The sequence below is a fragment of the Heterodontus francisci genome, chromosome 12 (assembly GCF_036365525.1).
Source record: "Heterodontus francisci isolate sHetFra1 chromosome 12, sHetFra1.hap1, whole genome shotgun sequence".
NCBI classification, from domain to species: domain Eukaryota; kingdom Metazoa; phylum Chordata; class Chondrichthyes; order Heterodontiformes; family Heterodontidae; genus Heterodontus; species Heterodontus francisci.
In genome coordinates this window covers 8,874,105-8,898,752 of record NC_090382.1, presented here as the reverse complement: position 1 = coordinate 8,898,752, position 24,648 = coordinate 8,874,105, and positions in this window count along the sequence as shown.

The following is a 24,648-nucleotide window of genomic DNA, read 5'->3' as shown; positions in this document are numbered from 1 at the left end:
TGACTGCCCAGTTTCCAGGGTAACTGACTGCCCAGTATCCAGGGTAACTGATCATCCTGTTTCCGGGATAACTGACTGCCCTGTTTCCAGGGTAACTGACGGCCCAGTTTCAAGGGTAACTGATCATCCTGTTTCCGGGATAACTGACTCCCCTGTTTCCAGGGTAACTGACTGCCCAGTTTCCAGGGTAACTGACTGCCCTGTTTCCGGGGTAACTGACTGCCCTGTTTCCAGGGTAAATGACTGCCCAGTTTCCAGGTTAACTGATCACCCTGTTTCCGGGATAACTGACTGCCCTGCTTCCGGGATAACTGACTGCCCTGTTTCCAGGGTAACTGACTGCCCTGTTTCCGGGGTAACTGACTGCCCTGTTTCTAGGGTAACTGATCACCCTGTTTCCGGGATAACTGACAGCCCTATTTCCGGGATAACTGTCTGCCCTGTTTCCAGGGTAACTGACTGCCCTGTTTCCGGGGTAACTGACTGCCCTGTTTCCAGGATAACTGATCACCCTGTTTCCGGGGTAACTGACTAATCTGTTTCCAGGGTTACTCACCGCCCTGTTTCCGGGGTTACTGACTGCCCTGTTTCCGGGTTAACTGATCACCTTGTTACCGGGGTAACTGACCACCCTGTTTCCAGGATAACTGACTGCCCTGTTTCTAGGGTAACTGACTGCCCTGTTTCCGGGGTAACTGATCTCCCTGTTTCCAGGATAACTGACTGCCCTGTTTCCAGGAGAACTGACTGCCCTGTTTCCGGGGTAACTGACTGCTCAGTTTCCAGGTTAACTGATCGCCCTGTTTCCGGGAGAACTGACTGCCCTGTTTCCGGGATAACTGGCTGCCCTGTTTCCAGGGGAAGTGACTGCCCTGTTTCTGGGGTAACTGATCACCCTGTTTCCGGGGTAACTGACTAACCTGTTTCCAGGGTGACTGACTGCCCTGTTTCCAGGGTAACTGATCACCCTTTTTCCGGGGTAACTCACTGCCCTGTTTCCAGGATAACTGGCTGCCCAGTTTCCGGGGTAACTGATCATCCTGTTTCCAGGATAACTGACTCCCCTGTTTCCGTGATAACTGACTGCCCTGTTTCCAGGGTAACTGATCACACTGTTTCCAGGGTACCTGACTGCCCTGTTTCCGGGTTAACTGACTGCCCTGTTTCCAGGGTAACTGTCTGCCCAGTTTCCAGGGTAACTGATCACCCTGTTTCCGGGATATCAGACTGCCCTGTTTCTGGGATAACTGACTGCCCTGTTTCCAGGTTAACTCACTGTACTGTTTCCAGGATAACTGACTGCCCTTTTTCCAGGGTAACTGACTGCCCTGTTTCCAGGGTAACTGACTGCCCATTTTCCAGGCTAATTGATCACCCTGTTACCGGGATAACTGACTGCCCTGTTTCCGGGATAACTGACTTCCCTGTTTCCAGGGTAACTGACTGCCCTGTTTCCGGGGTAACTGACTGCCCTGTTTCTAGGGTAACTGACCGCCCTGTTTCCAGGATAACTGACTGCCCTGTTTCCAGGGTAACTGATCACCCTGTTTCCGGGATAACTGTGTGCCCTGTTTCCAGGGTAAAAAACTGCCCTGTTTCCGGGGTAACTGACCGCCCTGTTTCCAGGATAACTGATCACCCTGTTTCCGGGGAACTGACTAATTTGTTTCCAGGGTTACTGACCGCCCTGCTTCCGGTGTAACTGACTGCCCAGTTTCCAGGGTAACTGACTGCCCAGTATCCAGGGTAACTGATCATCCTGTTTCCGGGATAACTGACTGCGCTGTTTCCAGGGTAACTGACTGCCCAGTTTCAAGGGTAACTGATCATCCTGTTTCCGGGATAACTGACTCCCCTGTTTCCAGGGTAACTGACTCCCCTGTTTCCAGGGTAACTGACTGCCCAGTTTCCAGGGTAACTGACTGCCCTGTTTCCGGGGTAACTGACTGCCCTGTTTCCAGGGTAACTGACTGCCCAGTTTCCAGGTTAACTGATCACCCTGTTTCCGGGATAACTGACTGCCCTGCTTCCGGGATAACTGACTGCCCTGTTTCCAGGGTAACTGACTGCCCTGTTTCCGGGGTAACCGACTGCCCTGTTTCCAGGGTAACTGACTGCCCTGTTTCCGGGGTAACTGACTGCCCTGTTTCCAGGATAACTGATCACCCTGTTTCCGGGGTAACTGACTAATCTGTTTCCAGGGTTACTCACCGCCCTGTTTCCGGGGTAACTGACTGCCCTGTTTCCGGGTTAACTGATCACCTTGTTACCGGGGTAACTGACCACCCTGTTTCCAGGATAACTGACTGCCCTGTTTCCAGGGTAACTGACTGCCCTGTTTCCGGCATAACTGATCTCCCTGTTTCCAGGATAACTGACTGCCCTGTTTCCAGGGGAACTGACTGCCCTGTTTCCGGGGTAACTGACTGCTCAGTTTCCAGGTTAACTGATCGCCCTGTTTCCGGGAGAACTGACTGCCCTGTTTCTGGGATAACTGGCTGCCCTGTTTCCAGGGTAACTGACTGCCCTGTTTCCAGGGGAAGTGACTGCCCTGTTTCTGGGGTAACTGATCACCCTGTTTCCGGGGTAACTGACTAACCTGTTTCCAGGGTGACTGACTGCCCTGTTTCCAGGGTAACTGATCACCCTTTTTCCGGGGTAACTCACTGCCCTGTTTCCGGGATAACTGGCTGCCCAGTTTCCGGGGTAACTGATCATCCTGTTTCCAGGATAACTGACTCCCCTGTTTCCAGGGTAACTGACTGCCCAGTTTCCAGGTTAACTGATCACCATGTTTCCGGGATAACTGACTGCCCTGCTTCCGGGATAACTGACTGCCCTGTTTCCAGGGTAACTGACTGCCCTGTTTCCGGGGTAACTGACTGCCCTGTTTCTAGGGTAACTGAACACCCTTTTTCCGGGATAACTGACAGCCCTATTTCCGGGATAACTGTCTGCCCTGTTTCCAGGGTAACTGACTGCCCTGTTTCCGGGGTAACTGACTGCCCTGTTTCCAGGATAACTGATCACCCTGTTTCCGGGGTAACTGAATAATCTGTTTCCAGGGTTACTCACCGCCCTGTTTCCGGGGTAACTGACTGCCCTGTTTCCGGGTTAACTGATCACCTTGTTACCGGGGTAACTGACCACCCTGTTTCCAGGATAACTGACTGCCCTGTTTCCAGGGTAACTGACTGCCCTGTTTCCGGGGTAACTGACTGCCCTGTTTCCGGGTTAACTGACTGCCCTGTTTCCAGGGTAACTGCCCTGTTTCCGGGTTAACTGACTGCCCTGTTTCCAGGGTAACAGACCGCCCAGTTTCCAGGTTAACTGATCGCCCTGTTTCCGGGATAACTGACTGCCCTGTTTCCGGGATAACTGGCTGCCCTGTTTCCAGGGTAACTGACTGCCCTGTTTCCAGGGGAACTGACTGCCCTGTTTCTGGGGTAACTGATCACCGTGTTTCCGGGGTAACTGACTAACCTGTTTCCAGGGTGACTGACTGCCCAGTTTCCGGGGTAACTGACTGCCCTGTTTCCAGGGTAACTGACTGCCCTGTTTCCACGGTAACTGACTGCCCTGTTTCCAGGGTAACTGACTGCCCAGTTTCCAGGGTAACAGATCACCCGTTTTCAGGGATAACTGATCACCCTTTTTCCGGGATAACTGAATGCCCTGTTTCCAGGGTAACTGATCACCCTGTTTCCGGGTTAACTGACTGCCCTGTTTCCAGGGTAACAGACCGCCCAGTTTCCAGGTTAACTGATCGCCCTGTTTCCGGGATAACTGACTGCCCTGTTTCCGGGATAACTGGCTGCCCTGTTTCCAGGGTAACTGACTGCCCTGTTTCCAGGGGAACTGACTGCCCTGTTTCTGGGGTAACTGATCACCGTGTTTCCGGGGTAACTGACTAACCTGTTTCCAGGGTGACTGACTGCCCAGTTTCCGGGGTAACTGACTGCCCTGTTTCCAGGGTAACTGACTGCCCTGTTTCCACGGTAACTGACTGCCCTGTTTCCAGGGTAACTGACTGCCCAGTTTCCAGGGTAACAGATCACCCTTTTTCAGGGATAACTGATCACCCTTTTTCCGGGATAACTGAATGCCCTGTTTCCAGGGTAACTGATCACCCTGTTTCCGGGATAACTGACTGACCTGTTTCCAGGGTAACTGACTGCCCTGTTTCCAGGGTAACTGACTGCCCAGTTTCCAGGGTAACTGATCACCCTTTTTCCGGGATAACTGACTGCCCTGTTTCCAGGGTAACTGACTGCCCAGTTTCCAGGGTAACTGATCACCCTTTTTCCGGGATAACTGACTGCCCTGTTTCCGTGATAACTGACTGCCCTGTTTCCAGGGTAACTGATCACCCTGTTTCCGGGATAACTGACTGCCCTGTTTCCAGGGTAACTGACTGCCCAGTTTCCAGGGAAACTGATCACCCTTTTTCCGGGATAACTGACTGCCCTGTTTCCAGGGTCACTGACTGCCCTATTTCCAGGGTAACTGATCACCCTGTTTCCAGGGTAACTGACTGCCCTTTTTCCGGGATAACTGACTGCCCCGTTTCCAGGGTAACTGTCTGCCCAGTTTCCAGGGTAACTGATCACCCTGTTTCCGGGATATCTGACTGCCCTGTTTCTGGGATAACTGACTGCCCTGTTTCCAGGTTAACTCACTGTACTGTTTCCAGGGTAACTGACTGCCCTGTTTCCAGGGTAACTGACCTCCCTGTTTCCAGGATAACTGACTGCCCTATTTCCGGGGTATCTGTCTGCCCTGTTTCCAGGGTAACTGACTGCCCTGTTTCCAGGGTAACTGACTGCCCATTTTCCAGGGTAACTGATCACCCTGTTACCGGGATAACTGACTGCCCTGTTTCCGGGATAACTGACTTCCCTGTTTCCATGGTAACTGACTGCCCTGTTTCCGGGGTAACTGACTGCCCTGTTTCTAGGGTAACTGACCGGCCTGTTTCCAGGATAACTGACTGCCCTGTTTCCAGGGTAACTGATCACCCTGTTTCCGGGATAACTGTGTGCCCTGTTTCCAGGGTAAAAAACTGCCCTGTTTCCGGGGTAACTGACCGCCCTGTATCCAGGATAACTGATCACCCTGTTTCCGGGGAACTGACTAATCTGTTTCCAGGGTTACTGACCGCCCTGTTTCCGGGGTAACTGACTGCCCTGTTTCCGGGGTAACTGACCGCCCTGTTTCCAGGATAACTGATCACCCTGTTTCCGGGGTAACTGACCACCCTGTTTCCAGGGTAACTGACCACCCTGTTTCCGGGATAACTGGCTGCCCTGTTTCCAGGGGAACTGACCGCCCTGTTTCTGGGGTAACTGATCACCCTGTTTCCGGGGTAACTGACTAACCTGTTTCCAGGGTGACTGACTGCCCTGTTTCCAGGGTAACTGACTGCCCAGTTTCCGGGGTAACTGACTGCCCAGTTTCCAGGGTAACTGACTGCCCTGTTTCCAGGGTAACTGACTGCCCTGTTTCCGGGTTAACTGACTGCCCTGTTTCCTGGGTAACTGACTGCCCTGTTTCCAGGGTAACTGACTGCCCAGTTTCCGGGGGAACTGACTGCCCAGTTTCCAGGGTAACTGACTGCCCTGTTTCCAGGGTAACTGACTGCCCTGTTTCCGGGTTAACAGACTGCCCTGTTTCCAGGGTAACTGACTGCCCTGTTTCCGGGTTAACTGACTGCCCTGTTTCCAGGGTAACAGACCGCCCAGTTTCCAGGTTAACTGATCGCCCTGTTTCCGGGATAACTGACTGCCCTGTTTCCGGGATAACTGGCTGCCCTGTTTCCAGGGTAACTGACTGCCCTGTTTCCAGGGGAACTGACTGCCCTGTTTCTGGGGTAACTGATCACCGTGTTTCCGGGGTAACTGACTAACCTGTTTCCAGGGTGACTGATTGCCCTGTTTCCAGGGTAACTGACCGCCCAGTTTCCGGGGTAACTGACTGCCCTGTTTCTAGGGTAACTGACCGCCCTGTTTCCAGGATAACTGACTGCCCTGTTTCCAGGGTAACTGATCACCCTGTTTCCGGGATAACTGTGTGCCCTGTTTCCAGGGTAAAAAACTGCCCTGTTTCCGGGGTAACTGACCGCCCTGTATCCAGGATAACTGATCACCCTGTTTCCGGGGAACTGACTAATCTGTTTCCAGGGTTACTGACCGCCCTGTTTCCGGGGTAACTGACTGCCCTGTTTCCGGGGTAACTGACCGCCCTGTTTCCAGGATAACTGATCACCCTGTTTCCGGGGTAACTGACCACCCTGTTTCCAGAGTAACTGACCACCCTGTTTCCGGGGTAACTGGCTGCCCTGTTACCAGGGGAACTGACCGCCCTGTTTCTGGGGTAACTGATCACCCTGTATCCGGGGTAACTGACTAACCTGTTTCCAGGGTGACTGACTGCCCTGTTTCCAGGGTAACTGACTGCCCAGTTTCCGGGGTAACTGACTGCCCAGTTTCCAGGGTAACTGACTGCCCTGTTTCCGGGTTAACTGACTGCCCTGTTTCCTGGGTAACTGACTGCCCTGTTTCCAGGGTAACTGACTGCCCGGTTTCCGGGGGAACTGACTGCCCAGTTTCCAGGGTAACTGACTGCCCTGTTTCCAGGGTAACTGACTGCCCTGTTTCCGGGTTAACTGACTGCCCTGTTTCCAGGGTAACTGACTGCCCTGTTTCCGGGTTAACTGACTGCCCTGTTTCCAGGGTAACAGACCGCCCAGTTTCCAGGTTAACTGATCGCCCTGTTTCCGGGATAACTGACTGCCCTGTTTCCGGGATAACTGGCTGCCCTGTTTCCAGGGTAACTGACTGCCCTGTTTCCGGGATAACTGGCTGCCCTGTTTCCAGGGTAACTGACTGCCCTGTTTCCAGGGGAACTGACTGCCCTGTTTCTGGGTAACTGACTGCCCAGTTTCCGGGGGAACTGACTGCCCAGTTTCCAGGGTAACTGACTGCCCTGTTTCCAGGTTAACTGACTGCCCTGTTTCCGGGTTAACAGACTGCCCTGTTTCCAGGGTAACTGACTGCCCTGTTTCCGGGTTAACTGACTGCCCTGTTTCCAGGGTAACAGACCGCCCAGTTTCCAGGTTAACTGATCGCCCTGTTTCCGGGATAACTGACTGCCCTGTTTCCGGGATAACTGGCTGCCCTGTTTCCAGGGTAACTGACTGCCCTGTTTCCAGGGGAACTGACTGCCCTGTTTCTGGGGTAACAAGTCACCCTGTTTCCGGGGTAACTGACTGCCCTGTTTCCAGGGTAACAGACTGCCCTGTTTCCACGGTAACTGACTGCCCTGTTTCCAGGGTAACTGACTGCCCAGTTTCCAGGGTAACTGATCACCCTTTTTCCAGGATAACTGATCACCCTGTTTCCGGGATAACTGACTGCCCTGTTTCCAGGGTAACTGATCACCCTGTTTCCGGGACAACTGACTGCCCTGTTTCCAGGGTAACTGACTGCCCTGTTTCCAGGGTAACTGACTGCCCTGTTTCCAGGGTAACTAGTCACCCTTTTTCCGGGATAACTGACTGCCCTGTTTCCAGGGTAACTGACTGCCCATTTTCCAGGGTAACAGATCACCCTTTTTCCGGGATAACTGACTGCCCTGTTTCCGGGATAACTGACTGCCCTGTTTCCAGGGTAACTGATCACCCTGTTTCCGGGATAACTGACTGCCCTGTTTCCGGGATAACTGACTGCCCTTTTTCCAGGGTAACTGACTGCCCAGTTTCAAGGGAAACTGATCACCCTTTTTCCGGGATAACTGACTGCCCTGTTTCCGGGACAACTGACTGCCCAGTATCCAGGGTAACTGACTGCCCTGTTTCCGGGAAAACTGACTGCCCTGTTTCCAGGGTAACTGACTGCCCAGTTTCCAGGGTAACTGATCGCCCTTTTTCCGGGATAACTGACTGCCCTGTTTCCGGGATAACTGACTGCCCTGTTTCCAGGGTAACTGATCACCCTTTTTCCGGGATAACTGACTGCCCTGTTTCCGGGATAACTGACTGCCCTGTTTCCGGGATAACTGACTGCCCTGTTACCAGGGAAACTGATCACCCTTTTTCCGGGATAACTGACTGCCCTGTACCGGGATAACTGACTGCCCTGTTTCCAGGGTAACTGATCACCCTGTTTCCGGGATAACTGACTGCCCTGTTTCCGGGATAACTGACTGCCCTTTTTCCAGGGTAACTGACTGCCCAGTTTCAAGGGTAACTGATCACCCTGTTTCCGGGACAACTGACTGCCCAGTATCCAGGTAACTGACTGCCCTATTTCCAGGGTAACTGTCTGCCCAGTTTCCAGGGTAAATGATCACCTTGTTTCCGGGATATCTGACTGCCCTGTTTCTGGGATAACTGACTGCCCTGTTTCCAGGTTAACTCACTGTACTGTTTCCAGGGTAACTGACTGCCCTGTTTCCAGGGTAACTGACCTCCCTGTTTCCAGGATAACTGACTGCCCTATTTCCGGGATAACTGACTTCCCTGCTTCCATGGTAACTGACTGCCCTGTTTCCGGGGTAACTGACTGCCCTGTTTCTAGGGTAACTGACCGCCCTGTTTCCAGGATAACTGACTGCCCTGTTTCCAGGGTAACTGATCACCCTGTTTCCGGGATAACTGTGTGCCCTATTTCCAGGGTAAAAAACTGCCCTGTTTCCGGGGTAAATGACCGCCCTGTTTCCAGGATAACTGATCACCCTGTTTCCGGGGAACTGACTGATCTGTTTCCAGGGTTACTGACCGCCCTGTTTCCGGGGTAACTGACTGCCCTGTTTCCGGGGTAACTGACCGCCCTGTTTCCAGGATAACTGACCACCCTGTTTCCGGGGTAACTGACCACCCTGTTTCCAGGGTAACTGACCACCCTGTTTCCGGGATAACTGGCTGCCCTGTTTCCAGGGGAACTGACCGCCCTGTTTCTGGGGTAACTGATCACCCAGTTTCCGGGGTAACTGACTAACCTGTTTCCAGGGTGACTGACTGCCCTGTTTCCAGGGTAACTGACTGCCCAGTTTCCGGGGTAACTGACTGCCCAGTTTCCAGGGTAACTGACTGCCCTGTTTCCAGGGTAACTGACTGCCCTGTTTCCGGGTTAACTGACTGCCCTGTTTCCTGGGTAACTGACTGCCCTGTTTCCAGGGTAACTGACTGCCCAGTTTCTGGGGGAACTGACTGCCCAGTTTCCAGGGTAACTGACTGCCCTGTTTCCAGGGTAACTGACTGCCCTGTTTCCGGGTTAACTGACTGCCCTGTTTCCAGGGTAAATGACTGCCCTGTTTCCGGGTTAACTGACTGCCCTGTTTCCAGGGTAACAGACCGCCCAGTTTCCAGGTTAACTGATCGCCCTGTTTCCGGGATAACTGACTGCCCTGTTTCCGGGATAACTGGCTGCCCTGTTTCCAGGGTAACTGACTGCCCTGTTTCCGGGATAACTGGCTGCCCTGTTTCCAGGGTAACTGACTGCCCTGTTTCCAGGGGAACTGACTGCCCTGTTTCTGGGTAACTGACTGCCCAGTTTCCGGGGGAACTGACTGCCCAGTTTCCAGGGTAACTGACTGCCCTGTTTCCAGGTTAACTGACTGCCCTGTTTCCGGGTTAACAGACTGCCCTGTTTCCAGGGTAACTGACTGCCCTGTTTCCGGGTTAACTGACTGCCCTGTTTCCAGGGTAACAGACCGCCCAGTTTCCAGGTTAACTGATCGCCCTGTTTCCGGGATAACTGACTGCCCTGTTTCCGGGATAACTGGCTGCCCTGTTTCCAGGGTAACTGACTGCCCTGTTTCCAGGGGAACTGACTGCCCTGTTTCTGGGGTAACAAGTCACCCTGTTTCCGGGGTAACTGACTGCCCTGTTTCCAGGGTAACAGACTGCCCTGTTTCCACGGTAACTGACTGCCCTGTTTCCAGGGTAACTGACTGCCCAGTTTCCAGGGTAACTGATCACCCTTTTTCCGGGATAACTGATCACCCTGTTTCCGGGATAACTGACTGCCCTGTTTCCAGGGTAACTGATCACCCTGTTTCCGGGACAACTGACTGCCCTGTTTCCAGGGTAACTGACTGCCCTGTTTCCAGGGTAACTGACTGCCCTGTTTCCAGGGTAACTAGTCACCCTTTTTCCGGGATAACTGACTGCCCTGTTTCCAGGGTAACTGACTGCCCATTTTCCAGGGTAACAGATCACCCTTTTTCCGGGATAACTGACTGCCCTGTTTCCGGGATAACTGACTGCCCTGTTTCCAGGGTAACTGATCACCCTGTTTCCGGGATAACTGACTGCCCTGTTTCCGGGATAACTGACTGACCTTTTTCCAGGGTAACTGACTGCCCAGTTTCAAGGGAAACTGATCACCCTTTTTCCGGGATAACTGACTGCCCTGTTTCCGGGACAACTGACTGCCCAGTATCCAGGGTAACTGACTGCCCTGTTTCCGGGAAAACTGACTGCCCTGTTTCCAGGGTAACTGACTGCCCAGTTTCCAGGGTAACTGATCGCCCTTTTTCCGGGATAACTGACTGCCCTGTTTCCGGGATAACTGACTGCCCTGTTTCCAGGGTAACTGATCACCCTTTTTCCGGGATAACTGACTGCCCTGTTTCCGGGATAACTGACTGCCCTGTTTCCGGGATAACTGACTGCCCTGTTACCAGGGAAACTGATCACCCTTTTTCCGGGATAACTGACTGCCCTGTACCGGGATAACTGACTGCCCTGTTTCCAGGGTAACTGATCACCCTGTTTCCGGGATAACTGACTGCCCTGTTTCCGGGATAACTGACTGCCCTTTTTCCAGGGTAACTGACTGCCCAGTTTCAAGGGTAACTGATCACCCTGTTTCCGGGACAACTGACTGCCCAGTATCCAGGTAACTGACTGCCCTATTTCCAGGGTAACTGTCTGCCCAGTTTCCAGGGTAAATGATCACCTTGTTTCCGGGATATCTGACTGCCCTGTTTCTGGGATAACTGACTGCCCTGTTTCCAGGTTAACTCACTGTACTGTTTCCAGGGTAACTGACTGCCCTGTTTCCAGGGTAACTGACCTCCCTGTTTCCAGGATAACTGACTGCCCTATTTCCGGGATAACTGACTTCCCTGCTTCCATGGTAACTGACTGCCCTGTTTCCGGGGTAACTGACTGCCCTGTTTCTAGGGTAACTGACCGCCCTGTTTCCAGGATAACTGACTGCCCTGTTTCCAGGGTAACTGATCACCCTGTTTCCGGGATAACTGTGTGCCCTATTTCCAGGGTAAAAAACTGCCCTGTTTCCGGGGTAAATGACCGCCCTGTTTCCAGGATAACTGATCACCCTGTTTCCGGGGAACTGACTGATCTGTTTCCAGGGTTACTGACCGCCCTGTTTCCGGGGTAACTGACTGCCCTGTTTCCGGGGTAACTGACCGCCCTGTTTCCAGGATAACTGACCACCCTGTTTCCGGGGTAACTGACCACCCTGTTTCCAGGGTAACTGACCACCCTGTTTCCGGGATAACTGGCTGCCCTGTTTCCAGGGGAACTGACCGCCCTGTTTCTGGGGTAACTGATCACCCAGTTTCCGGGGTAACTGACTAACCTGTTTCCAGGGTGACTGACTGCCCTGTTTCCAGGGTAACTGACTGCCCAGTTTCCGGGGTAACTGACTGCCCAGTTTCCAGGGTAACTGACTGCCCTGTTTCCAGGGTAACTGACTGCCCTGTTTCCGGGTTAACTGACTGCCCTGTTTCCTGGGTAACTGACTGCCCTGTTTCCAGGGTAACTGACTGCCCAGTTTCTGGGGGAACTGACTGCCCAGTTTCCAGGGTAACTGACTGCCCTGTTTCCAGGGTAACTGACTGCCCTGTTTCCGGGTTAACTGACTGCCCTGTTTCCAGGGTAAATGACTGCCCTGTTTCCGGGTTAACTGACTGCCCTGTTTCCAGGGTAACAGACCGCCCAGTTTCCAGGTTAACTGATCGCCCTGTTTCCGGGATAACTGACTGCCCTGTTTCCGGGATAACTGGCTGCCCTGTTTCCAGGGTAACTGACTGCCCTGTTTCCAGGGGAACTGACTGCCCTGTTTCTGGGGTAACTGATCACCGTGTTTCCGGGGTAACTGACTAACCTGTTTCCAGGGTCACTGATTGCCCTGTTTCCAGGGTAACTGACCGCCCAGTTTCCGGGGTAACTGAATGCCCTGTTTCCAGAGTAACTGATCACCCTGTTTCCGGGATAACTGACTGACCTGTTTCCAGGGTAACTGACTGCCCTGATTCCAGGGTAACTGACCGCCCTGTTTCCAGGATAACTGACTGCCCAGTTTCCAGGGTAACTGATCACCCTTTTTCCGGGATAACTGACTGCGCTGTTTCCAGGGTAACTGACTGCCCAGTTTCCAGGGTAACTGATCACCCTTTTTCCGGGATAACTGACTGCCCTGTTTCCAGGGTAACTGACTGCCCAGTTTCAAGGGTAACTGATCACCCTGTTTCCGGGACAACTGACTGCCCAGTATCCAGGTAACTGACTGCCCTGTTTCCAGGGTAACTGTCTGCCCAGTTTCCAGGGTAACTGATCACCCTGTTTCCGGGATATCTGACTGCCCTGTTTCTGGGATAACTGACTGCCCTGTTTCCAGGTTAACTCACTGTACTGTTTCCAGGGTAACTGACTGCCCTGTTTCCAGGGTAACTGACCTCCCTGTTTCCAGGATACCTGACTGCCCTATTTCCGGGGTATCTGTCTGCCCTGTTTCCAGGGTAACTGACTGCCCTGTTTCCAGGGTAACTGACTGCCCATTTTCCAGGGTAACTGATCACCCTATTACCGGGATAACTGACTGCCCTGTTTCCGGGATAACTGACTTCCCTTTTTCCATGGTAACTGACTGCCCTGTTTCCGGGGTAACTGACTGCCCTGTTTCTAGGGTAACTGACCGCCCTGTTTCCAGGATAACTGACTGCCCTGTTTCCAGGGTAACTGATCACCCTGATTCCGGGATAACTGTGTGCCCTGTTTCCAGGGTAAAAAACTGCCCTGTTTCCGGGGTAACTGACCGCCCTGTTTCCAGGATAACTGATCACCCTGTTTCCGGGGAACTGACTAATCTGTTTCCAGGGTTACTGACCGGCCTGTTTCCGGGGTAACTGACTGCCCTGTTTCCGGGGTAACTGACCGCCCTGTTTCCAGGATAACTGATCACCCTGTTTCCGGGGTAACTGACCACCCTGTTTCCAGGGTAACTGACCACCCTGTTTCCGGGATAACTGGCTGCCCTGTTTCCAGGGGAACTGACCGCCCTGTTTCTGGGGTAACTGATCACCCTGTTTCCGGGGTAACTGACTAACCTGTTTCCAGGGTGACTGACTGCCCTGTTTCCAGGGTAACTGACTGCCCAGTTACCGGGGTAACTGACTGCCCTGTTTCCAGGGTAACTGACTGCCCTGTTTCCGGGTTAACTGACTGCCCTGTTTCCTGGGTAATTGACTGCCCAGTTTCCAGGGTAACTGACTGCCCTGTTTCCAGGGTAACTGACTGCCCTGTTTCCGGGTTAACTGACAGCCCTGTTTCCATGGTAACTGACCGCCCTGTTTCCAGGATAACTGACTGCCCTGTTTCCAGGGTAACTGATCACCCTGTTTCCGGGATAACTGTGTGCCCTGTTTCCAGGGTAAAAAACTGCCCTGTTTCCGGGGTAACTGACCGCCCTGTATCCAGGATAACTGATCACCCTGTTTCCGGGGAACTGACTAATCTGTTTCCAGGGTTACTGACCGCCCTGTTTCCGGGGTAACTGACTGCCCTGTTTCCGGGGTAACTGACCACCCTGTTTCCAGGATAACTGATCACCCTGTTTCCGGGGTAACTGACCACCCTGTTTCCAGGGTAACTGACCACCCTGTTTCCGGGATAACTGGCTGCCCTGTTTCCAGGGGAACTGACCGCCCTGTTTCTGGGGTAACTGATCACCCTGTTTCCGGGGTAACTGACTAACCTGTTTCCAGGGTGACTGACTGCCCTGTTTCCAGGGTAACTGACTGCCCAGTTTCCGGGGTAACTGACTGCCCAGTTTCCAGGGTAACTGACTGCCCTGTTTCCGGGTTAACTGACTGCCCTGTTTCCTGGGTAACTGACTGCCCTGTTTCCAGGGTAACTGACTGCCCAGTTTCCGGGGGAACTGACTGCCCAGTTTCCAGGGTAACTGACTGCCCTGTTTCCAGGGTAACTGACTGCCCTGTTTCCGGGTTAACAGACTGCCCTGTTTCCAGGGTAACTGACTGCCCTGTTTCCGGGTTAACTGACTGCCCTGTTTCCAGGGTAACAGACCGCCCAGTTTCCAGGTTAACTGATCGCCCTGTTTCCGGGATAACTGACTGCCCTGTTTCCGGGATAACTGGCTGCCCTGTTTCCAGGGTAACTGACTGCCCTGTTTCCAGGGGAACTGACTGCCCTGTTTCTGGGGTAACTGATCACCGTGTTTCCGGGGTAACTGACTAACCTGTTTCCAGGGTCACTGATTGCCCTGTTTCCAGGGTAACTGACCGCCCAGTTTCCGGGGTAACTGAATGCCCTGTTTCCAGAGTAACTGATCACCCTGTTTCCGGGATAACTGACTGACCTGTTTCCAGGGTAACTGACTGCCCTGATTCCAGGGTAACTGACCGCCCTGTTTCCAGGATAACTGACTGCCCAGTTTCCAGGGTAACTGATCACCCTTTTTCCGGGATAACTGACTGCGCTGTTTCCAGGGTAACTGACTGCCCAGTTTCCAGGGTAACTGATCACACTTTTTCCGGGATAACTGACTGCCCTGTTTCCAGGGTAACTGACTGCCCAGTTTCAAGGGTAACTGATCACCCTGTTTCCGGGACAACTGACTGCCCAGTATCCAGGTAACTGACTGCCCTGTTTCCAGGGTAACTGTCTGCCCAGTTTCCAGGGTAACTGATCACCCTGTTTCCGGGATATCTGACTGCCCTGTTTCTGGGATAACTGACTGCCCTGTTTCCAGGTTAACTCACTGTACTGTTTCCAGGGTAACTGACTGCCCTGTTTCCAGGGTAACTGACCTCCCTGTTTCCAGGATACCTGACTGCCCTATTTCCGGGGTATCTGTCTGCCCTGTTTCCAGGGTAACTGACTGCCCTGTTTCCAGGGTAACTGACTGCCCATTTTCCAGGGTAACTGATCACCCTATTACCGGGATAACTGACTGCCCTGTTTCCGGGATAACTGACTTCCCTTTTTCCATGGTAACTGACTGCCCTGTTTCCGGGGTAACTGACTGCCCTGTTTCTAGGGTAACTGACCGCCCTGTTTCCAGGATAACTGACTGCCCTGTTTCCAGGGTAACTGATCACCCTGATTCCGGGATAACTGTGTGCCCTGTTTCCAGGGTAAAAAACTGCCCTGTTTCCGGGGTAACTGACCGCCCTGTTTCCAGGATAACTGATCACCCTGTTTCCGGGGAACTGACTAATCTGTTTCCAGGGTTACTGACCGGCCTGTTTCCGGGGTAACTGACTGCCCTGTTTCCGGGGTAACTGACCGCCCTGTTTCCAGGATAACTGATCACCCTGTTTCCGGGGTAACTGACCACCCTGTTTCCAGGGTAACTGACCACCCTGTTTCCGGGATAACTGGCTGCCCTGTTTCCAGGGGAACTGACCGCCCTGTTTCTGGGGTAACTGATCACCCTGTTTCCGGGGTAACTGACTAACCTGTTTCCAGGGTGACTGACTGCCCTGTTTCCAGGGTAACTGACTGCCCAGTTTCCGGGGTAACTGACTGCCCTGTTTCCAGGGTAACTGACTGCCCTGTTTCCGGGTTAACTGACTGCCCTGTTTCCTGGGTAACTGACTGCCCAGTTTCCAGGGTAACTGACTGCCCTGTTTCCAGGGTAACTGACTGCCCTGTTTCCGGGTTAACTGACAGCCCTGTTTCCATGGTAACTGACCGCCCTGTTTCCAGGATAACTGACTGCCCTGTTTCCAGGGTAACTGATCACCCTGTTTCCGGGATAACTGTGTGCCCTGTTTCCAGGGTAAAAAACTGCCCTGTTTCCGGGGTAACTGACCGCCCTGTATCCAGGATAACTGATCACCCTGTTTCCGGGGAACTGACTAATCTGTTTCCAGGGTTACTGACCGCCCTGTTTCCGGGGTAACTGACTGCCCTGTTTCCGGGGTAACTGACCACCCTGTTTCCAGGATAACTGATCACCCTGTTTCCGGGGTAACTGACCACCCTGTTTCCAGGGTAACTGACCACCCTGTTTCCGGGATAACTGGCTGCCCTGTTTCCAGGGGAACTGACCGCCCTGTTTCTGGGGTAACTGATCACCCTGTTTCCGGGGTAACTGACTAACCTGTTTCCAGGGTGACTGACTGCCCTGTTTCCAGGGTAACTGACTGCCCAGTTTCCGGGGTAACTGACTGCCCAGTTTCCAGGGTAACTGACTGCCCTGTTTCCGGGTTAACTGACTGCCCTGTTTCCTGGGTAACTGACTGCCCTGTTTCCAGGGTAACTGACTGCCCAGTTTCCGGGGGAACTGACTGCCCAGTTTCCAGGGTAACTGACTGCCCTGTTTCCAGGGTAACTGACTGCCCTGTTTCCGGGTTAACAGACTGCCCTGTTTCCAGGGTAACTGACTGCCCTGTTTCCGGGTTAACTGACTGCCCTGTTTCCAGGGTAACAGACCGCCCAGTTTCCAGGTTAACTGATCGCCCTGTTTCCGGGATAACTGACTGCCCTGTTTCCGGGATAACTGGCTGCCCTTTTTCCAGGGTAACTGACTGCCCTGTTTCCAGGGGAACTGACTGCCCTGTTTCTGGGGTAACTGATCACCGTGTTTCCGGGGTAACTGACTAACCTGTTTCCAGGGTGACTGATTGCCCTGTTTCCAGGGTAACTGACCGCCCAGTTTCCGGGGTAACTGACTGCCCTGTTTCTAGGGTAACTGACCGCCCTGTTTCCAGGATAACTGACTGCCCTGTTTCCAGTGTAACTGATCACCCTGTTTCCGGGATAACTGTGTGCCCTGTTTCCAGGGTAAAAAACTGCCCTGTTTCCGGGGTAACTGACCGCCCTGTATCCAGGATAACTGATCACCCTGTTTCCGGGGAACTGACTAATCTGTTTCCAGGGTTACTGACCGCCCTGTTTCCGGGGTAACTGACTGCCCTGTTTCCGGGGTAACTGACCGCCCTGTTTCCAGGATAACTGATCACCCTGTTTCCGGGGTAACTGACCACCCTGTTTCCAGGGTAACTGACCACCCTGTTTCCGGGATAACTGGCTGCCCTGTTTCCAGGGGAACTGACCGCCCTGTTTCTGGGGTAACTGATCACCCTGTATCCGGGGTAACTGACTAACCTGTTTCCAGGGTGACTGACTGCCCTGTTTCCAGGGTAACTGACTGCCCAGTTTCCGGGGTAACTGACTGCCCAGTTTCCAGGGTAACTGACTGCCCTGTTTCCAGGGTAACTGACTGCCCTGTTTCCGGGTTAACTGACTGCCCTGTTTCCTGGGTAACTGACTGCCCAGTTTCCGGGGTAACTGACTGCCCAGTTTCCAGGGTAACTGACTGCCCTGTTTCCAGGGTAACTGACTGCCCTGTTTCCGGGTTAACAGACTGCCCTGTTTCCAGGGTAACTGACTGCCCTGTTTCCGGGTTAACTGACTGCCCTGTTTCCAGGGTAACAGACCGCCCAGTTTCCAGGTTAACTGATCGCCCTGTTTCCGGGATAACTGACTGCCCTGTTTCCGGGATAACTGGCTGCCCTGTTTCCAGGGTAACTGACTGCCCTGTTTCCAGGGTAACTGACTGCCCTGTTTCCAGGGGAACTGACTGCCCTGTTTCTGGGGTAACTGATCACCGTGTTTCCGGGGTAACTGACTAACCTGTTTCCAGGGTGACTGATTGCCCTGTTTCCAGGGTAACTGACCGCCCAGTTTCCGGGGTAACTGAATGCCCTGTTTCCAGAGTAACTGATCACCCTGTTTCCGGGATAACTGACTGACCTGTTTCCAGGGTAACTGACTGCCCTGATTCCAGGGTAACTGACCGCCGTGTTTCCAGGATAACTGACTGCCCAGTTTCCAGGGTAACTGATCACCCTTTTTCCGGGATAACTGACTGCGCTGTTTCCAGGGTAACTGACTGCCCAGTTTCCAGGGTAACTGATCACCCTTTTTCCGGGATAACTGACTGCCCTGTTTCCAGTTAACTGACCGCCCTGTTTCCAGGATAACTGACTGCCCTATTTCCGGGGTAACTGATCACCCTGTTTCCAGGGTAACTGACTGCCCAGTTTCCAGGGTAACTGACTGCCCATTTTCCAGGGTAACTGATCACCCTGTTTCCAGGGTAACTGACTGCCCTGTTTCCGGTGTAACTGACTGCCCTGTTTCTAGGGTAACTGATCGCCCTGTTTCCAGGATAACTGACTGCCCTGTTTCCAGGGTAACTGATCACCCTGTTTCCGGGATAACTGTGTGACCTGTTTCCAGGGTAAAAAACTGCCCTGTTTCCGGGGGTAACTGACCGCCCTGTTTCCAGGATAACTGATCACCCTGTTTCCGGGGAACTGACTAACCTGTTTCCAGGGTTACTGACCGCCCTGTTTCCGGTGTAACTGACTGCCCAGTTTCCAGGGTAACTGACTGCCCAGTATCCAGGGTAACTGATCATCCTGTTTCCGGGATAACTGACTGCCCTGTTTCCAGGGTAACTGACGGCCCAGTTTCAAGGGTAACTGATCATCCTGTTTCCGGGATAACTGACTCCCCTGTTTCCAGGGTAACTGACTGCCCAGTTTCCAGGGTAACTGACTGCCCTGTTTCCGGGGTAACTGACTGCCCTGTTTCCAGGGTAACTGACTGCCCAGTTTCCAGGTTAACTGATCACCCTGTTTCCGGGATAACTGTCTGCCCTGCTTCCGGGATAACTGACTGCCCTGTTTCCAGGGTAACTGACTGCCCTGTTTCCGGGGTAACCGACTGCCCTGTTTCTAGGGTAACTGATCACCCTGTTTCCGGGATAACTGACAGCCCTATTTCCGGGATAACTGTCTGCCCTGTTTCCAGGGTAACTGACTGCCCTGTTTCCAGGATAACTGATCACCCTGTTTCCGGGGTAACTGACTAATCTGTTTCCAGGGTTACTCACCGCCCTGTTTCCGAGGTAACTGACTGCCCTGTTTCCAGGGTAACTGATCACCTTGTTACCGGGGTAACTGACCACCCTGTTTCCAGGATAACTGACTGCCCTGTTTCCAGGGTAACTGACTGCCCTGTTTCCGGGGTAACTGATCTCCCTGTTTCCAGGATAACTGACTGCCCTGTTTCCAGGGGAACTGACTGCCCTGTTTCCGGGGTAACTGACTGCCCTGTTTCTTGGGTAACTGATCACACTGTTTCCGGGATAACTGACAGCCCTATTTCCGGGATAACTGTCTGCCCTGTTTCCAGGGTAACTGACTGCCCTGTTTCCGGGGTAACTGACTGCCCTGTTTCCAGGATAACTGATCACCCTGTTTCCGGGGTAACTGAATAATCTGTTTCCAGGGTTACTCACCGCCCTGTTTCCGGGGTAACTGACTGCCCTGTTTCCGGGTTAACTGATCACCTTGTTACCGGGGTAACTGACCACCCTGTTTCCAGGATAACTGACTGCCCTGTTTCCAGGGGAACTGACTGCCCTGTTTCCAGGGTAACTGACTGCTCAGTTTCCAGGTTAACTGATCGCCCTGTTTCCGGGAGAACTGACTGCCCTGTTTCCGGGATAACTGGCTGCCCTGTTTCCAGGGTAACTGACTGCCCTGTTTCCAGGGGAAGTGACTGCCCTGTTTCTGGGGTAACTGATCACCCTGTTTCCGGAGTAACTGACTAACCTGTTTCCAGGGTGACTGACTGCCCTGTTTCCAGGGTAACTGATCACCCTTTTTCCGGGGTAACTCACTGCCCTGTTTCCGGGATAACTGGCTGCCCAGTTTCCGGGGTAACTGATCATCCTGTTTCCAGGATAACTGACTCCCCTGTTTCCAGGGTAACTGACTGCCCAGTTTCCAGGGTAACTGACTGCCCTGTTTCCGGGGTAACTGACTGCCCTGTTTCCAGGGTAACTGACTGCCCAGTTTCCAGGTTAACTGATCACCCTGTTTCCGGGATAAGTGACTGCCCTGCTTCCGGGATAACTGACTGCCCTTTTTCCAGGGTAACTGACTGCCCTGTTTCCGGGGTAACTGACTGCCCTGTTTCTAGGGTAACTGATCACCCTGTTTCCGGGATAACTGACAGCCCTATTTCCGGGATAACTGTCTGCCCTGTTTCCAGGGTAACTGACTGCCCTGTTTCCGGGGTAACTGACTGCCCTGTTTCCAGGATAACTGATCACCCTGTTTCCGGGGTAACTGACTAATCTGTTTCCAGGGTTACTCACCGCCCTGTTTCCGGGGTAACTGACTGCCCTGTTTCCGGGTTAACTGATCACCTTGTTACCGGGGTAACTGACCACCCTGTTTCCAGGATAACTGACTGCCCTGTTTCCAGGGTAACTGACTGCCCTGTTTCCAGGGTAACTGATCTCCCTGTTTCCAAGATAACTGACTGCCCTGTTTCCAGGGGAACTGACTGCCCTGTTTCCGGGGTAACTGACTGCTCAGTTTCCAGGTTAACTGATCGCCCTGTTTCCGGGAGAACTGACTGCCCTGTTTCCGGGATAACTGGCTGCCCTGTTTCCAGGGTAACTGACTGCCCTGTTTCCAGGGGAAGTGACTGCCCTGTTTCTGGGGTAACTGATCACCCTGTTTCCGGGGTAACTGACTAACCTGTTTCCAGGGTGACTGACTGCCCTGTTTCCGGGGTAACTGACTGCCCAGTTTCCAGGGTAACTGACTGCCCTGTTTCCGGGTTAACTGACTGCCCTGTTTCCTGGGTAACTGACTGCCCTGTTTCCAGGGTAACTGACTGCCCAGTTTCCGGGGGAACTGACTGCCCAGTTTCCAGGGTAACTGACTGCCCTGTTTCCAGGGTAACTGACTGCCCTGTTTCCAGGTTAACAGACTGCCCTGTTTCCAGGGTAACTGACTGCCCTGTTTCCGGGTTAACTGACTGCCCTGTTTCCAGGGTAACAGACCGCCCAGTTTCCAGGTTAACTGATCGCCCTGTTTCCGGGATAACTGACTGCCCTGTTTCCGGGATAACTGGCTGCCCTTTTTCCAGGGTAACTGACTGCCCTGTTTCCAGGGGAACTGACTGCCCTGTTTCTGGGGTAACTGATCACCGTGTTTCCGGGGTAACTGACTAACCTGTTTCCAGGGTGACTGATTGCCCTGTTTCCAGGGTAACTGACCGCCCAGTTTCCGGGGTAACTGACTGCCCTGTTTCTAGGGTAACTGACCGCCCTGTTTCCAGGATAACTGACTGCCCTGTTTCCAGTGTAACTGATCACCCTGTTTCCGGGATAACTGTGTGCCCTGTTTCCAGGGTAAAAAACTGCCCTGTTTCCGGGGTAACTGACCGCCCTGTATCCAGGATAACTGATCACCCTGTTTCCGGGGAACTGACTAATCTGTTTCCAGGGTTACTGACCGCCCTGTTTCCGGGGTAACTGACTGCCCTGTTTCCGGGGTAACTGACCGCCCTGTTTCCAGGATAACTGATCACCCTGTTTCCGGGGTAACTGACCACCCTGTTTCCAGGGTAACTGACCACCCTGTTTCCGGGATAACTGGCTGCCCTGTTTCCAGGGGAACTGACCGCCCTGTTTCTGGGGTAACTGATCACCCTGTATCCGGGGTAACTGACTAACCTGTTTCCAGGGTGACTGACTGCCCTGTTTCCAGGGTAACTGACTGCCCAGTTTCCGGGGTAACTGACTGCCCAGTTTCCAGGGTAACTGACTGCCCTGTTTCCAGGGTAACTGACTGCCCTGTTTCCGGGTTAACTGACTGCCCTGTTTCCTGGGTAACTGACTGCCCAGTTTCCGGGGTAACTGACTGCCCAGTTTCCAGGGTAACTGACTGCCCTGTTTCCAGGGTAACTGACTGCCCTGTTTCCGGGTTAACAGACTGCCCTGTTTCCAGGGTAACTGACTGCCCTGTTTCCGGGTTAACTGACTGCCCTGTTTCCAGGGTAACAGACCGCCCAGTTTCCAGGTTAACTGATCGCCCTGTTTCCGGGATAACTGACTGCCCTGTTTCCGGGATAACTGGCTGCCCTGTTTCCAGGGTAACTGACTGCCCTGTTTCCAGGGTAACTGACTGCCCTGTTTCCAGGGGAACTGACTGCCCTGTTTCTGGGGTAACTGATCACCGTGTTTCCGGGGTAACTGACTAACCTGTTTCCAGGGTGACTGATTGCCCTGTTTCCAGGGTAACTGACCGCCCAGTTTCCGGGGTAACTGAATGCCCTGTTTCCAGAGTAACTGATCACCCTGTTTCCGGGATAACTGACTGACCTGTTTCCAGGGTAACTGACTGCCCTGATTCCAGGGTAACTGACCGCCGTGTTTCCAGGATAACTGACTGCCCAGTTTCCAGGGTAACTGATCACCCTTTTTCCGGGATAACTGACTGCGCTGTTTCCAGGGTAACTGACTGCCCAGTTTCCAGGGTAACTGATCACCCTTTTTCCGGGATAACTGACTGCCCTGTTTCCAGTTAACTGACCGCCCTGTTTCCAGGATAACTGACTGCCCTATTTCCGGGGTAACTGATCACCCTGTTTCCAGGGTAACTGACTGCCCTGTTTCCAGGGTAACTGACTGCCCATTTTCCAGGGTAACTGATCACCCTGTTTCCAGGGTAACTGACTGCCCTGTTTCCGGTGTAACTGACTGCCCTGTTTCTAGGGTAACTGATCGCCCTGTTTCCAGGATAACTGACTGCCCTGTTTCCAGGGTAACTGATCACCCTGTTTCCGGGATAACTGTGTGACCTGTTTCCAGGGTAAAAAACTGCCCTGTTTCCGGGGGTAACTGACCGCCCTGTTTCCAGGATAACTGATCACCCTGTTTCCGGGGAACTGACTAACCTGTTTCCAGGGTTACTGACCGCCCTGTTTCCGGTGTAACTGACTGCCCAGTTTCCAGGGTAACTGACTGCCCAGTATCCAGGGTAACTGATCATCCTGTTTCCGGGATAACTGACTGCCCTGTTTCCAGGGTAACTGACGGCCCAGTTTCAAGGGTAACTGATCATCCTGTTTCCGGGATAACTGACTCCCCTGTTTCCAGGGTAACTGACTGCCCAGTTTCCAGGGTAACTGACTGCCCTGTTTCCGGGGTAACTGACTGCCCTGTTTCCAGGGTAACTGACTGCCCAGTTTCCAGGTTAACTGATCACCCTGTTTCCGGGATAACTGTCTGCCCTGCTTCCGGGATAACTGACTGCCCTGTTTCCAGGGTAACTGACTGCCCTGTTTCCGGGGTAACCGACTGCCCTGTTTCTAGGGTAACTGATCACCCTGTTTCCGGGATAACTGACAGCCCTATTTCCGGGATAACTGTCTGCCCTGTTTCCAGGGTAACTGACTGCCCTGTTTCCAGGATAACTGATCACCCTGTTTCCGGGGTAACTGACTAATCTGTTTCCAGGGTTACTCACCGCCCTGTTTCCGAGGTAACTGACTGCCCTGTTTCCAGGGTAACTGATCACCTTGTTACCGGGGTAACTGACCACCCTGTTTCCAGGATAACTGACTGCCCTGTTTCCAGGGTAACTGACTGCCCTGTTTCCGGGGTAACTGATCTCCCTGTTTCCAGGATAACTGACTGCCCTGTTTCCAGGGGAACTGACTGCCCTGTTTCCGGGGTAACTGACTGCCCTGTTTCTTGGGTAACTGATCACACTGTTTCCGGGATAACTGACAGCCCTATTTCCGGGATAACTGTCTGCCCTGTTTCCAGGGTAACTGACTGCCCTGTTTCCGGGGTAACTGACTGCCCTGTTTCCAGGATAACTGATCACCCTGTTTCCGGGGTAACTGAATAATCTGTTTCCAGGGTTACTCACCGCCCTGTTTCCGGGGTAACTGACTGCCCTGTTTCCGGGTTAACTGATCACCTTGTTACCGGGGTAACTGACCACCCTGTTTCCAGGATAACTGACTGCCCTGTTTCCAGGGGAACTGACTGCCCTGTTTCCAGGGTAACTGACTGCTCAGTTTCCAGGTTAACTGATCGCCCTGTTTCCGGGAGAACTGACTGCCCTGTTTCCGGGATAACTGGCTGCCCTGTTTCCAGGGTAACTGACTGCCCTGTTTCCAGGGGAACTGACTGCCCTGTTTCCAGGGGAACTGACTGCCCTGTTTCCAGGGTAACTGACTGCTCAGTTTCCAGGTTAACTGATCGCCCTGTTTCCGGGAGAACTGACTGCCCTGTTTCCAGGGTAACTGACTGCCCAGTTTCCGGGGGAACTGACTGCCCAGTTTCCAGGGTAACTGACTGCCCTGTTTCCAGGGTAACTGACTGCCCTGTTTCCAGGTTAACAGACTGCCCTGTTTCCAGGGTAACTGACTGCCCTGTTTCCGGGTTAACTGACTGCCCTGTTTCCAGGGTAACAGACCGCCCAGTTTCCAGGTTAACTGATCGCCCTGTTTCCGGGATAACTGACTGCCCTGTTTCCGGGATAACT